We start from the raw sequence: 15,897 nt of genomic DNA, 5'->3' as shown, positions 1-15,897 counted from the left end.
GCAATAATATAGCACTGCACTGCCATGCAAGAGAGCATAATTTGAAAGCAAGTTTTTATATTGCTCTCTTGTGAGAATTTAGCAATCCCCCACTGGCCCCAGGCTCCTTGCAGTGCTTCCGTTCTGAAATGTACAAGAGCCCCAGTGGAGACTCTCATACCTTTCAAAGTTGGAACGCTGCTGCTGCGCCCCTGCCCCCTCCCATGAAGCTGGGGTGAACCAGGTTTTAAGACAGCTCCCCTCAGAACCTCCTCCTCTTCCCTGCCTTGCTGCCTCTTTGTGATAAGTCTGCCTGGGGGAGGGAGGGAGAGTGACTAATCGACTAGTGTGTTGACTATCCGATCAGTCACTTACATCCCTATCCCAGGAATCACTACAGCTCTGTCACTCTTACAATTTAGATGGTAGCTCATTTGTGGGCATATATTTGCTTGCTTTAACCTGTAAATAACTCGCTTGTTTCTTTTCCTTAGGCTGAATCTCTCTACTGTTGCTTATGTTGGCATAACTTACCTTGCTCAGAGCAGTAAATAAATCACCCCAAGCATCAAACTATCCTGCCTTACGCGCTGATATCGACAGCACTGTGTTGGCAGAAGAGCTTCTCCCACTGACATAGTTTCTGCTGCTTGTGGGGGCAGGAGTAGTTAACCTACTAGAATATACACCAAGACAAGTTATTATAGAGCTGGCTACAAGCATTGTCTTTGGTATAGGATCCACGGTACCAAATGATCCGGGGGTAAGCAACCGGTCTCTTACAACTGGCAGCAATGTGTACAGTGTGTGGTTTTCGGTGCAACTGACTACTTACCACTAAGTTTATGTCGGTGACCAGGTACATGGGAGAGTTCAAGGGAGCGGTGTGTGACTCTATGGTAAGACTAATCAAGTGATACAGAAGCTGACATCTATCACTGGCTTGGTGAAATCTAACTGCAGAATACACCAACAGTTTGGGGTATCTGCCCTGTTTTGACAGCTGGCCCTGAAGCAAATGATCATAAGCCACTCCCAACGACATAACAGACACCCCACGAAACGGCGCTGACTATAGAAAATGGGACAACAATACTGACCTCCTTTGTGAACTGTTCTGAAATAAAGGAATGCAAAAGCTAAACATTAAATTATCACAGGAGCAAACAATGACAGGACAAGTGCTATCTTCACTGCCATGATTTCTTTTTTTATATGCAGCACTTAAGTTCTATGGTGATGGGTGTATTATAAAATGTAGATAACATACACAGGTTTCTTATAATCGCTGGTGGCCACAGGTTTGTTTCCCTGACTTCAAGTCCTCCCCCAGTTTCCCTGAATCAATCTTTAAACATATTTTATTCCAGATGTCCTTGATTAATTTTGTTGCACTTCAGGATAGTTGTTTCTTCTATTACAGGCCATCCTTGCTATAAGTCCAAGATAAGTCCAAGTTTTTTTAAACGTATAGAGAAACAACTTAAAGTGGGGAATTTTTTCCCCCCAGTTGACTTTCATTTGCACAAACTGGGGTGATTTGGAGTTTTTTGTTTGTTTGTTTTTTGCGCGATGTAAGAGTGGGTATTGGGAGGACTTATAACACATCAGTTCCTACAAGCGTCAATGACGTTAGTGCAGAATGGATGTATACTGGGGCAACTTACAAATTTTCCTTTATATTTTGCACAGTCCCAATCATCCTGCCTGAGGTACCCTTTAAATTTACTGCTTATATTCAGGGCTGAAACCTATCCCATGGAAGTCGAAACTACATATATATTACTCCCCCTATCTCTAGACTTTCAGTAAGCATTATTAAATGAAGCCACTGAAAAGGAAACATCTGTAGATTTATTGATGGATTTTAGTTATAGGTCTTTAAGTGGCTTTCAGTTGACTACAAAAAAGACTCCCAAAACACAGTTCTTCATAATGACTTATTAATGAGAATGAGAAGCAACTGATTATTAAGCTTCATGCATTGATCTTCCATAAGTAGACTTCACAGGTACAACATATTAATCATTTTCCTGTGAATTTATCAGGCCTCACATACTTTCATATTAACTTTATCTCAGGATTTTAAAATGTCACTCCATTTTGAAAACATTCTTTTTTATAAATGCCTCATATTTTAATCCTTTTTAAAAGATTTCATATTTGTTATTAATATGTATATGCACATATAATATATATACACATACACACTGTGCATAAACATTGCTCTGGGACTACCAAGTCAGGCTGGACTCAGTTATCATAAGGTTTCTGTAGAGAAGCAGCTGAGCAGAAGCAGCCTCAGGCTTTCATGAAGTTTCTGGCTCCTTGTGCCTTTGACTCCAGAGCTGGTGAGGACTGGTTCAAGAACTCCTGATAAAACAAGGGTTTCATTGGGACAATATAAAGGGCTTTTTTTGAGGAAGGGCTTTTGTGACTATCCAAACAAAAGACTATGGTGAGATGATAGCAGCAGGGGCTCTACCCAGAAACACCAGCACCACCCCCAGCCCTCCCCCACTGCCTGTCCTAAAGAGTAAGAGCAGCTAGCACCAGTCACCCTGACTAAACAGCAGCAGTGAACTCTCTTATGCCGGGTGCTTACCTGAACATCTGGCAAGGAAAACTAAGGCACCTCTAACTTCTGTGTGAATGCCCAGAATGGCCCTGGTTAGCTGACTTGGGCTTCCAGGGCTGTAAAAACACTGTTCAGAGCATAAACATTTGGGGGGGAAGGGTCCCAGAGCCCAGGCTGGAATCCAAGCTCAATTTTCTTAAGCTATATCTTGTGCACCTTCCAATATGAAGAGTAGGAAAGGGAAAGAGAAGACACTTTGGGTTTTGAAAACAAGAAAAAGCCCAAATGAATGTGTGGAATTTTCAAGTCTATTTGGATGCTGAGTAAAATTTTCTGAAGTGCCAGTGACTTAAGCAGGCTTAAAATAAACTTTGAAAATGGAATTTAGGTTTTCAACTTCCATTGTCTTTCAATGAGATTTATGGTCTTAAATTCTTAGGTAGTTTTTGAAAATGAAATTTAGGCTTCCAAGTCACATAGGAATTTTTTGAAAACATTGCTCTTCATTTAAATGTAATTTTATACAAAAGAGAATAATCTATCATTCAGTAAAAGATACAAAGAAAAATATCAAGGTGTACCCACTATCCATGAGCAGTATGAATCACTATATGGAAAAATTCCAGACCCAAGGATGAAATTATTTGAAAATTAGATTTGAAATTATCTTTTCCCAAGCTCTGGGAGGAAATTATCAGAATCAAAATTATGTCAATCTCTAAGTAAAAGGGCCCTTGTACATTTATTTTTTCCAACATCCTCTATTATATTTTTACTGTATTCTGAAACAGAAACATTTCTTCAGGCTGAGTTTACAGGTATTAGCAAATTTCTGCAAAATTTTCCAACTGGAAATACTTCTCCATTGATTCCACCCTCCACTCTCCAATATTTTATTATAATTGTTCACTCGTTAAAAATCGACATTTGCCAGCCAGCTTTCACCCATGATGTGTGTAGACAATTAGAACTAAACACACTTAATTCAAAAATAACTTCCTGTAGGCCACACAACATTTACAGTTTATTCAGAAATAAAGAAATTCCTTCTCCCACAGAGAAACCAGTTCTTTGTCATCTTAACTTTCTCACTCACAGACAAAAGACACCAACAGAGATTACATTGTTTAACAACCTCTTATTTACAAATCTTTTTGCATAATATCAATACTCTTGCTGAAATTGTGCTACCAGGGATTCCGAGGGGAAAAAAAAAAAAAAATCAAACCAACAACACTAACTCAGTACAAATTGGTACAGGCAGTCCCCGGGTTACGTACAAGATAGGGACTGTAGGTTTGTTCTTAAGTTGAATCTGTATGTAAGTCGGAACTGGCGTCCAGATTCAGCCGCTGCTGAAACTGACCGCCAGTTCTGACTTACATACAGAATCAACTTAAGAACCCCAGGCGTCCCCAAGTCAGCTGCTGCTGAAACTGATCAGCAGCTGATTCCAGGAAGCCCGGGGCAGAGCAACTCTGCCTCGGGCTTCCTGTAGTCAGCGCTGGTCAGTTTCAGCAGAAGCTGACTTGGGGACGCCTGGGGCAGAGCAGCTGGGGTGCTGCTGGGTTGCGAGAAAGCCCCGTTTGTAAGCTGCTCCGGTGCCCCTGGTCTGCTGGAGACCATCTCCAGCAGACCAGGGGCACCGGGCGGGTTCCCGCGCTTCTGAGGCTTTGCCAGAGCAAAGCCTCAGAAGCGCGGGGAACCGCCGCTGCTGCCGCTTCAATCCCGGTGCCTGTGGTCTGCTGGGGACCGTCCCCAGCAGACCACAGGCACCGGGACTGAAGCCGCGGCCGCGGCGGGTTCCCGCGCTTCTGAGGTTTTGCTCTGGCAAAGCCTCAGAAGCGCAGGAACCCGCCCGGTGCCCCTGGTCTGCTGAAGACAGTCTCCGGCAGACCAGGGGCACCGGAGCAGCTTACGAACGGGGCTCTCGCGCCCCGGAGCTCGCAGGTAGCAATCCGCCACCTTGACCTCCGGGGCGAGAAAGCCCCGTTCGTAAGTGCGGATCCGACATAAGTCGGATCCGCGTAAGTCGGGGACTGCCTGTATTCCGTTTGCTTTCCAAAGCATAAACTTGCAACACATACACCTCCCTACCCCTTTTCAGCCACAAATACTGATTCATACCCCTACAGACACAATGGCAAACGGTGTTGTATATCTAGGGCTTTGTCTGGACTTCTACAATGAAAGCAGAGCACTTTAAAGCAGCATGCTCTAAAGTGAAAGTATGACCAAAACAAGAGAGCTGAGAGAGAGGTCTCCCAGGGCTCTAGGTAAACCATGTTAGAGAACACTGTAACCTGCCCCAACACTCATTAATAGATCTCAAAGTCACCCTTTTCTTTCAAGCCAATTCCACAAGCCAAATACACAGGAAAGCCTTGGAACATAACTTCATTTACAGGTTTGGGATCCATCACAAAGGTATGAACAAAGACATTACCTGGCTAGCACACTACTGTCCACATCCTAATGACTGAGCCAACCAAATAACAGGTACTTCGAGAAGATGCAAATTGTTTTTATCAGCTTCATGTAACATGAACACTAATTGACTTCTCCCTCCCCCTCCCCCCCCCTTGTTTCCCTTCCTTCTCTCCCTCCCACCCATCCCCTACTATTTATTTTGGAACTGGGCCTTTAATACTCCATTATTCTAAAGAAGTAGGTTGTGCCCACAAAAGCTTGTGATACCATCCGCATGTTTTGTTAGTCTTTAAGGTGCTGCTAGCCCAGTGGTCTCCAACCTTTTTACACCCAAGATCACTTTTTAAAAGTCAGAACAAACCAAGATCTACTGCCACATCCGTCCCCAAGACTCTATCCCTTCCTTGAAGCCCCGCCCTCTCTATTCTCCTCCTCTCCATCACTTACTATCCCCAGCCCTTATACACTCTACACTGCCACTTTTTTTCGATTCTTCTATAGGAAGAAGTTTTTCCAATATTTGGTCTGTCTAGACTGGACCAAATGTCAGAAAAACCCTCTTTTGGAAGCCCCCTTATTCCTCGTGGAATGAGCAATACAGGGGTTACCGAAAGAGCTTGTTTGCTCTTCCACTAAAAAAAGTGGAAATACAAACACCTCCCTGGATGCGGAAGAGTTTTTTGCAGGATCTCTCTGGAATCCTGGAAAAACTCCTGCAGTCTAGCCGTACCCTCACTGGGTTGATACAGGATGTGTGGGATCTGGGGTGGGAACGAGGGACTTGGGTGTGGGAAGGGGTGAAGGAGGAGGTGGAGAAGGGGACGCTGGCTCGGAGAGGGGGCTCCAGGCTGGGGAGTGTTGGGGTCAGATGGAGGGTTGGGGTATTAAGCAAGCCACGGGCTTGTGGATGTGAGGGTGCAAGTATTTGGGTTGGGGTATGTGAGAGGCTCAGGGCAGGGGGGGTCCTGTGTATAATAGGCTCAGATCTAGGGTCTGGGTGTGTGTGTGTGTGTGCAGGAGTGTTATGATGCTGCAGCCAGATGGGGGCTTGACCCCAGTTGGGGGTTTGTTGGCCAGGCTTCATTTTTAAATAAAATACGATGTCAAATACAAAATGTTTCTACATTGTCTTTATTTATGAGAAGGGCAGGGAATCTGTTTTGAGTCAGGGGTCACTGACCCACAGAAAGGTCAGTTGGGGGCCACACTAGTGAGATGCAAAAAAAATAACTCTTCCAAAAAAAACCCCAAGCCTCACTAAATGTGGCCCCAACTGTGCTGGTGGGAGCAGGGGACAGAGTGCCAGTGGGAGGCAGGGAAGAGAGGGCAGGGTGCTGGGGAGACAGGGGACAGGGTATTGCTGGGGCAAGGGGGCAGGGGATCCCCCACACCCGCCTCCTCCCGGGACTTCCCCCTCTCCCCCACAGAGGAGGGAAGTCCTGGTGTGCGCCTCCTCACCACAAGTTCCCAGCACGCCAAAGACCTGGGGGAGGGGAGCAGCCAGCGCACTTCCGGAACCCCCAGAAGTGGCACGCAGCTGCAGGACTTCCATCTACCCCGCAGGAAGCCGGCACTACCTCCACTGTCGCTGGAAGTAGGGCTTCTTGGGGTTGGGGAGAAATGGGGGGCCCTGAATGCTTTGCGATTAACTGGTCGATCACGATTGATGGGTTGGTGACCACGGTGCCAGACCATTCGTTGTTTAAGTTCTTCCAGTTACAGACTAACTTGGCTACCCCTCTGAAGCTTTAGTCCATGAGGAGAGTAAGTAACAGTGCTATAGTCTGGTTTACACTAACACTTTACAGTAACAGTGCTGTAACTTGCTGCATTTGGAAATGGGCGTGTTTTTCACACCTATGAGCCAGAAAACTGCAATGTAGACTAAGCCCAATTTAATTTCAAGATCCCATGAAGATCTGAGACCTGTATTGCCAGGTGATCTTAATGGAACTGAAAAGATAACATGAAATAACAATGTTATACTTTTAGAACACATTATCTAGGATCACTACGTCTCCTCTCCCTTCTAAAAGCTTGATGACAGACATCCTCCCCCGCCGTACTGTTTGTGCATCAAATTGTAATAATAAGGAGAAAAAACAATGACTCAAATATAAAAATGAAAATTTGTCAGAACAGTTCTTTTATACCAAGAATAGAATTTGACAAAGTAGTGCTGACGCATCTTCAATTCCTCACTGGACTTACAGATCCTCTCTCCATTTTTTTAAATGTATTTGACCTCATTTCTACTGGCTCAAAGAAAAAACTCCAGCATAAGAGAGGGCTACAAATGACCAAGACTTTTCATTTCTAACTTGTCACTTGAAATTCCTGTTAGGGAAACATTCTGATATAGTTTCTCTCTCTTTCCTAAAACTATAGGGAAAAAAAACCTTTCACTTTGTGTGTAACATGATTCTACTACCTCTAACAACAGGTCCCTGATTTATTATACTGTAATGGGTCTGGGACAGCAAGATGGCCTCCCTCTGACCCAGAAGAAGAAGGGCCTTCTAAGACCCTTTGTGGGCGGGTCCAACCTCCCCATACCCCACCCAGAGGAAGCCGGAAGCAGGGGTATAAGAGTTCAGAGCTCAGCTGGAGCCTGGCGGCCGAACAGGCCAGACACCCGGCCTCAGCTTCCACAACAAAGGGCCCAGCCACGCTGTGCCTGACAGGAGGACTGGGTTGGGCTGCCAGGACCCCTGACAACTTACCCAGGCCATGGAGACTACTGCCACGACCCAAGGACTTGCCAAAAGAACCCCCATCAGGCTCCAACAACTGGACCGGTCCCCTTGGGCCCCTGCTGGAGCTGGAACCAATGGACACGCTGCCAGCACTTCCATCCCTGGCTGAACCTGCGACACAGCACCTGAGCCAGGTAGGTCTCCAGGGCGAACTGGGAAGTGGCCTAGGAATCGCCGACCCCAGGGCAGTTGATGAGATGGAAATCAGGTGGGCAGCGTGTTGCAGGCCGGATTCCTGCCGACCCCGTAGCCGCCGCACCACCACTGTCAGTTCCCCCTGTGGAGGCAAAACCTCTGTGCTTGTCGGTTCTCTGCAATCTAGGAGACCCAACCCCCACCCAAATGGGACTCAGCCGGACCCCTGAATTGTTAAACCCTCCCCTTGTAAAAAGTTGGCTTTCTGCCCTGCCCTGGCCCAGGGCTGGGCCTGATAAACTGCTTAGTTATAGACTTGTGACATGGCAATTGTCCTTTAATGGACAATAACAAGAGCCAGCGCTGCCTCCCGCTGACCTGGGCCTTTACACAGACACTAAAACACTTTCCCTCTGGTGACTTATTCACTTGATTTCTGAAATGATAGGTACAAGCAGATACACCAACATATCCTTCATATTTGGACCAACATATCTACCTCTGGGTACCAGTATTCACAGTATTCTCTTTTGTTGCTGTATGTTGGAATATACAAATGGCCCACCAGATGCAAATGACAGTTTTCCCAACATATACTCAATATGAAAATTCATCTAGGGACAAAAATCCATCTGCTCTCTCTCCAAACACCTTCTGACACCACCCGTTTTGTGAATAATCACAGGAATAAAAAAGAAATAATCAAACCAATTCCAACCTAATAACAAAGGTAGACTTTATTGAAGCAGTACAACAGAGTCCTTATGCTTACAAGTCAGCATTTCTATTTCTATCAAAGTTTTTAATACTGACTTCATTGCGGTCACATTTTTCCCTGTCTTCAGTCCTTTGGCATACTCAGACAAAGCTGATATTGATTGGAAACCTGCCTTTGGAAGCACTTGGAAAGCAAGCTTCTTGTGTGTACCACAGTAAGTTTTCTAGTCTTAAGAAGCAGCAGCAAGGACAACAGAGAGGAGCACATAATGAATGTTTCCTTCTACAATTGCAATAAGCCATGTAGCTTGGATCACCAGGATTCAAATGTGGGCTGATATAAGCAGGCAAACAATGGCATCAGACAATAGCAGTACTTCATGATATATCCACACTAATAGGCTATTTCATAGAATCATAAAACACTAGAACTGGAAGAGACTTTGAGAGGTCTTCAAGTCCAGTCCCCTGTCTCATGGCAGGACCAAGCACCATCTGGACCATCCCTGATAGATGTCTATCTAACCTGCACTTAAATATCTCCAGAGATGGAGATTCCCCAACCTCCCTAGGCATTTATTCCAGTTTTAACCACCCTGACAGAAAGTTTTTCCTAATGTCCAACCTAAACCTCCCTTGCTGCAGTTTAAACCCATTGCTTCTTATCCTATCATCAGAGGCGAAGGAGAACAGCACCCCTGCTTTCATGCTGGATTGTATTCATGTCCAGAAATACAGAAAGATCTTGGCCCACACGCAGTGGGGAAAGAAGCGCTCCCAAATCAACTATGGCTGGCCACTGGGACACGCTCTTACTCAACATGCAGAACAGCAGGAAGATGGCAAGTAAAGAGAAATGATGATTAGGAGCCAAGAGAGGAAAGAAACAGCAAGGAACAGAGATGGGTAAGGTGCATAAGTGAGGGCCAGAAAGAAGGGAAGGATGCAAGGAAACGAGAAGGAGAAAAAACAATATGAGGATAGACTGGAAAGTAGAGAAGAGAAGAGAAAGATTGAGAAGTTCCAGAACTTCACTGTGATCTAAAGAACTAAAGTGATTTTTGAATGTATTAATAGGAATATCAAATAGGGAGATTATATTACTAGATTATTTGGTACTGGTGCAACTGGTACTAGAATAGCATGTCCAGTTCCAGTGATGGGAGTGCAAGAGGGTTGTTGATAAACTGCAGAGTTTTCAGAGAAGAGCCATAGAAATGTTTAAAGGACTGGAAAATATGCCTTACAGTAAGTACAAGACACAAGGAGCTCAATCTATTTAATCTACCACAGAGAAGAAAAAGGGGTAAGTGATCACAGTCTATGAGCCGGTGTGACTGAGGGCTCTTCAATCTAGCAGACAAATTTAAACTAGAAATCCAGACTAACAATGAGACACAATCTTTAGGAGAAAAGGTAATTAAACACTGGAACACCTTACCGAGGTTTGTGGTAGATTCTCCATCACTTGACATTTTAAAATCAAGATTGGATTTTTTTTTAAAGGAAAAAAAAAGATATGCTCTAATTAAACCATAAATATTGGACTTTAAGCAGTAATTAATTCAGGGAAGTTCTGTGACCTGTATTACACAGGAAGTCATACTAGATGATCACAATGGTACCTCTGGACTTAAAAATCTATGAAAGACAGGGAAGGGGGAGGAACATGAGAGGGGAGGGAAGTGACAGAAGAAAGGGTGAATGGGGATAAATACTAGAAACTATAGACCAGTGGTCCCCAACGCGGTGCCCGCGGGCACCATGGCGCCCGCCGACAACCTGGGCCGGCCCCGCCCCCGGCGCGGGAGGCGCTGGCCCCAGGCGCGCAACACACACCGGCGCTGGGTGCGCGGCGCTCGGGTGGCCCCAGCTCCGGGGGCAATTTGGGCGCGCGGTGCTCGAGCGGCGCCAGTGCCGGCCCCAGGTGCGTGGCTCGGGCGGCAGCGCTGGCCCTGGGCCCACGGCGCTCGGGCAGCCCCGGCCCTAGGGCACACACCGGCGCCAGGTGCAAGGGCATCCAAGTCCCCTGGCGTGCCACCGGACGCGCGGCCCCACCTCCCGGGCGCCCGGCGCGTGAGTGGCCCCACCTCCCGGGCGCCCGGGAGCCTCTAAAGGTTGGGGACCACTGAGATAGACTGATACAAAAATGAAAATAGGAAGTGTTGAGGAGAAACTAAGAAGACGCAACCATTAAAATTTCTTTCAATTGGTTACTTTTTTACATTACATTTTTCTTTAATGGTAGCAGAGAAAGAAAGCTTAAAGAAGCAGGAGAAAAATCTAGTTTAAGCAGAAGCAGGAGGTGAGAAATAAATTTTGGTCTGATCATGTATTTTGAGGGAGTAATGGGAAAGAGAAAAAGTGTCCTCTGGCTGATTTTTATATTTCCAGTTTGCAAAAGAAACTGTAGGTCCAGTTTGCTAGGCAAAGCACAGGCCTTGAACTGTATTTGCAGTATGTCAACAATTCCATTTTCACAAGACAGATTTTGTAGACTATTAAAAAAATGAAAAGGATCCAAGATATGGTGTATACAGCAGACTAACTCATTCACGAGATCAATCCTGAGAACCAGAACCCTCTAAACTTGTAGGCGTCTGACTTTTAACGTAACTACATTCCTCCAAACACTGCCATGATCAATTTTGTATTCATTTATTTTGTTGTTTCAAGCTGCATAATAAAGTGCAACCCAGAAACTTTATCTGGATACCAGCTATACAAGAATCAGATGCGGCAGGAAATGAGATCTATGTAAAAGAAATACGATACCAACACACACACCCACACACAGGCCAAAAGGTGCAAACTCCATGAAACAATGGAACTGCCGCCGTATTTCTGATATTGATTCCTTCAAGTTTGACAACTGCTTCATTAGAGCAGTTATGTGTTTGATTTAATATCGTTATAACCAGATCTTAAAGTGTGCCTCATGTCTGCATAAAGGTGAAACTTAAGAAAACAATGCAAAACCAAGCTTGCTGTATCCACCAAATCAGATCAATAGCAACAGTCTGCTTTAAAAGTTCTAATTTCCAGGCCTATCACTAACAGCAAATAGCATGTAACTCAGAACAAATTAAGGAAGGTAAATTTAGTTAAAAAATAAAGCACCCCCAGCTGAGTCTTGTATAGTAACTTTCTTTAAGAGGGATGGGAAGAGAAAGACATCCCTTATCAGCTTAATGCTGCACAAAAAATTAGGTTTACAGAATCTTTCAAAAAAGGTGTCTAGGCCGCAGTTTCACTTTCAAGATAGCGTTTTTTGAAAGAATGCTGTGACACGATTATGCAAATGAAGCACGGGAAATTCAAATCCCGGCTTCATTTGCAATTTCGGTATGTCTAATTTACATCCCTCTTTAAAAGAGGGATGTAGTTTAGACATACTCAGAGATGATGGCAAACATGGCGAAGAGTCTTAGTCTCTCTCAAACAGCCTTTGCACATACTGTACCTCGCAAGAGACTTGTGCATTGGCACAAGTTGTATGCTTATGTATTATCTCATTAGGACCTTACAATACACACCTTCATGACCAAGATATTTATTTTTGGAGTTCAGGTGCCTGTAAGCAGAACAATATCTTTTGACCAACATACTAAATATTGATTAAGGTGACAGAAGGATGGGGGAGGGAGAGCAATGCATGTGCAGGGAGAAGAGGAGATATATTCCTCTAGGAACTAAATACGTACAGGCAGTCCCCGGGTTATGTACAAGATAGGGACTGAGGGTTTGTTCTTAAGTTGAATTTGTATGTAAGTCAGAACTGGTACATATTGTAGGGGAAACTCTAGCCAAACATTTCTCCAGAGCTCAGTTTTACTCTCCCACACCTCACTTCTCAGTCCTTTATTCTCAAGCTGAGGTGTCTGCTGAGAAAAGCCGCTCCACGTCTCCCTGGTCTGCTGGGGTGGGGGGGCACTAGCTTCGCATCTCCCTGGTCTGCTGGGGGGAAGCAGCTAGTGAGGGGTTGCCTCACCCCCGTTTGTAAGTAGGGATCCGATGTAAATCGGATCCATGTAACCCGGGGACTGCCTGTATAACACATGACCGCTTGCCTTTGGGTGCCTTCCAAGGATACAAATACTTTATCTTCAGAGACAACATTGTGACAAGTTAAGTGTCATCTTGAGCAGGGCTGGTTGCTACAAGTATGTATGTAGCGAGGATACAGACACATAGGCATACATATAAACAGTGATTCTTTTCCTATTTAAGCTTTTGGGTGCATCTTAAGTGTCTATTTACTTCTAAATTCTGTCACCAATACTCCCTTTTCTTCTGCCATACATTTTGACACACTGGAAGACAGAAGAAAAAGAATATACAATGTTCTTTTATCATTCTCTCGTTTTTCTTCCATTGTGTCCCCTACCTTCTTTTAAGTTTGCCTTCACTTCACTCATGCTTGTGATTTTTTGGGGTCCACCCAGATTAGTAAGAAGCTCTGTCACCACCTGCCCTGTATCTATAGGGACCTTTGAGATGTGTAGCTATGGCAGTGGTCCCCAACCTTTAGAGGCTCCCGGACGCCCGGGAGGTGGGGCCACTCACGCGCCGGGCGCCCAGGAGGTGGGGCCACGCATCCGGGGGCACGCCAGGGGACTTGGATGCCCTTGCACCCGGCACCGGTGTGTGCCCTAGGGCCGGGGCCGCCCAAGCGCCTTGTGCCGTGGGCCCGGGGCCGGCGCTGCCACCCGAGCCACGCGCCTGGGCCCGGCACTGGCGCCACTCGAGCACTGCGTGCCCGATTGTGCCCTGGGGCCGGGGCCGCCCGAGCGCCGCGCAGCCAGCACTGGTGTATGTCGCGCGCCTGGGGCTGGCGCCTCCCATGCACCGGGGGCGGGGCCAGCCCAGGTTGTCAGTGGGCGCACACAAATGCCCCGGCGGGTGCCATGGCGCCCGCGGGCACCGCGTTGGGGACCACTGAGCTATGGTATAATTCTTTGACACCAGTAGCCTGCCCACAAGGCCAAGCATAAAAACTCATCTTCATTCTCATCCATCTAGCTACTCTATGCAGGGTGATCCCAACAACCCTTCCAGCCTCCCTCCCCTCCCCCGCATTCTCCCCAAATATATCCTCCCTGAGATCTTATTTACCAGACACTCAGCCAGTTCCCTTCTGATTCATCAATTCCACATTGAGTGAAAAAGTCCCCCCCTCCCCCGGTTTATTAGCTAATACCCACTCCACACAGTTTGCACTTCAGAGACCTGTTTGGAATATAAACAAACAAGTTCCATGAACAGGAAAAAACCCACGAATTCAAAGATGAACTAGTAATGGAAAGCAAACATACACAAGTTACACAGGAAATACACATAGTACATAACCTCAGGCTTCACATTTTCATGTTAAATACATTTCCTTTCCTAATAAAAGTTACCTGTTGCTGTAAAAGATTCCCCACATATCTACTAACCATACGAGGAATCCAGCATTCATAGGCAGCCTCCCCCTGGAGAATTTCCCCCCTTTCTGGATAAAAAATTTCAGGGTCAAGCCTGTTTTTAAAAGACTTTAAGGCTTTTTCCTCTCTCCTTCTCCTCCACTCTTAGTCCCCCCCTCCCCCTCCAGTCTACAGTGACTCCTGGTTAGTGGGGGGGGGGGGAGAAAAGGGGGGGGGGAACTCCTTCCTTACATGACAGCTGGAGAGCCAAGATGTTCTTTTGAATTTTGGGTTGTTTCCATATCTTTCCCATTAGCTCTCATGGCCTCCTATTGTATTTAGCCAGGCTGGACAAGAGAAAGTTACTTGAAGCCTGTTTCATGTAAACAACTGGTTTGGGATGTGCCTCTGCCTGCCTGATTGCTCACCATCCTGCTAGGAGGTGGAGCTGTAGATAAAGTTCAGATTAGGAACACAGTTTTCTATATACAAAAATACATAAATGTAGCTGTATCTCATAATGATTACTAAGTTTAGAACATTATAAGCTTTCACAAAACACCTTACTCAAAATATATTTAAAATAAAATAGCATAGCATGCAATCAACTTGGACTATTTATTTGGGGGGTGGAAATTATTCTGTTCTCTTCTTGGGGTGTCTCTCCTTCCTTCTCCCCTACAGTTTCTACTCCCCTGCTCACAAGAAAAATACACCGCACTTTCCACTATATAGAACGAGCATTTTCCTGTCCCTTTTACCATTACAAAGGATACCACAGAGTTAGGGGGGAAAAAAGTTGACTTGACCAAGGCAAGTCAGAATCTTGAAGTCAATAGGGCTTAAGCGCTTAGCTGATCCTAAACTTCCAGGAGCGTGAAAGCACAGGTCTTTTTCACCAGGGAATGGGATAGCAGCCCTTAGCTATGTATGTACTGACTAATTTTCATCTGAAATTTTCAGAGCCTGGAACCCATTATTTATAGTTTGAGATTTATCTAGTCATATAACATTTATTATGCAATTATTGTACAGCATCCCACCTCTTTTCTAGAGAAAGCTTTTTAAAAAGTTACTAGGAGATGGAGAGCAGCAAAAATAAAATAAAACCCCACCACATATATCAGTTCCTTCCTTTTTGCCAGTATCCTATATGTATATGCTTTTTGTGGCTGCATAATTATGCTGGAGCATAATAGCCATACTGGGTCAGACCAAAGTACCATCTGGCCCAGTATTCTGTCTTCCGACAGTGGCCAATGTCAGGTGCTCCAGAGGGAATGAACAGAATCAGCAAGTGATTCACCCCTGTTGCCTATTCCCAGCTTGTGGCAAACAGACATTAAGGACACCATCCCTGCTTACTCTAAATCTAATGCAATACTCAGCCCCCTCTTACAATAAATGGAAACACACTATATGAGTGGTATAATGCAGGCTGGCCTGCATTTTTAAGAATACTGTTGAAAATACACACTTTAGAGCAGTGGTCTCCAACCTTTTTACACCCAAGATCACTTTTTAAATCTCAGAACAGGCGAAGATCTACCGCCCTGCCCCTTCTTTGAAGCCCCGCCCTCTCTATTCTCCTGTCCATCACTTGCTGAAAGCCACAGTCAGCTTGCTGGGGTGTTTCAGCCCTCCCAGCTCCCACCATTCCTCGCAGCTACTCACCTGTGTTGCTACTCACCGAGCAACTGCTCCTCAAATGAGAAAATCAAATGTAAATGTACTGCGCAGGCGCGCAGTTCAGAGAGGGCTCAAGAGCTACTCTTAGAGCCCCTGAGATCTACCGGTAGCTGGTGATCTACTGGTTGGTGACCACGGCTTTAGAGAATCTGCTTTGGGAATTACTCATTCTACATTAATGGCACAATATTACCAACACGTACACATA

At 45.5% G+C, this 15,897-nt stretch overlaps 1 protein-coding gene across 4 annotated transcripts in view; it reads right to left on the bottom strand.

The window, feature by feature from the left end:
* The window catches only part of AGPAT3 (1-acylglycerol-3-phosphate O-acyltransferase 3), a 140,355-nt gene that overhangs the window by 102,002 nt on the left and 22,456 nt on the right, over window positions 1-15,897 (bottom strand). The window contains exon 1 of one of the 4 annotated variants that reach the window (XM_006137886.4): window positions 14,253-14,608. The exons of the other annotated variants lie outside the window; for them this stretch is intronic. The gene's annotated coding sequence lies outside the window, so the exon portion shown is untranslated. Of the gene's footprint in view, window positions 1-14,252; window positions 14,609-15,897 lie in introns of those variants that run through there. 4 annotated transcript variants of the gene reach the window in all.

Source organism: Pelodiscus sinensis, chromosome 1 (assembly GCF_049634645.1).
Source record: "Pelodiscus sinensis isolate JC-2024 chromosome 1, ASM4963464v1, whole genome shotgun sequence".
Taxonomy (NCBI): Eukaryota; Metazoa; Chordata; order Testudines; family Trionychidae; genus Pelodiscus; species Pelodiscus sinensis.
The sequence above is the reverse complement of the archived record's forward strand: the minus strand, read 5'-3'. Positions and strand labels throughout refer to the sequence as shown.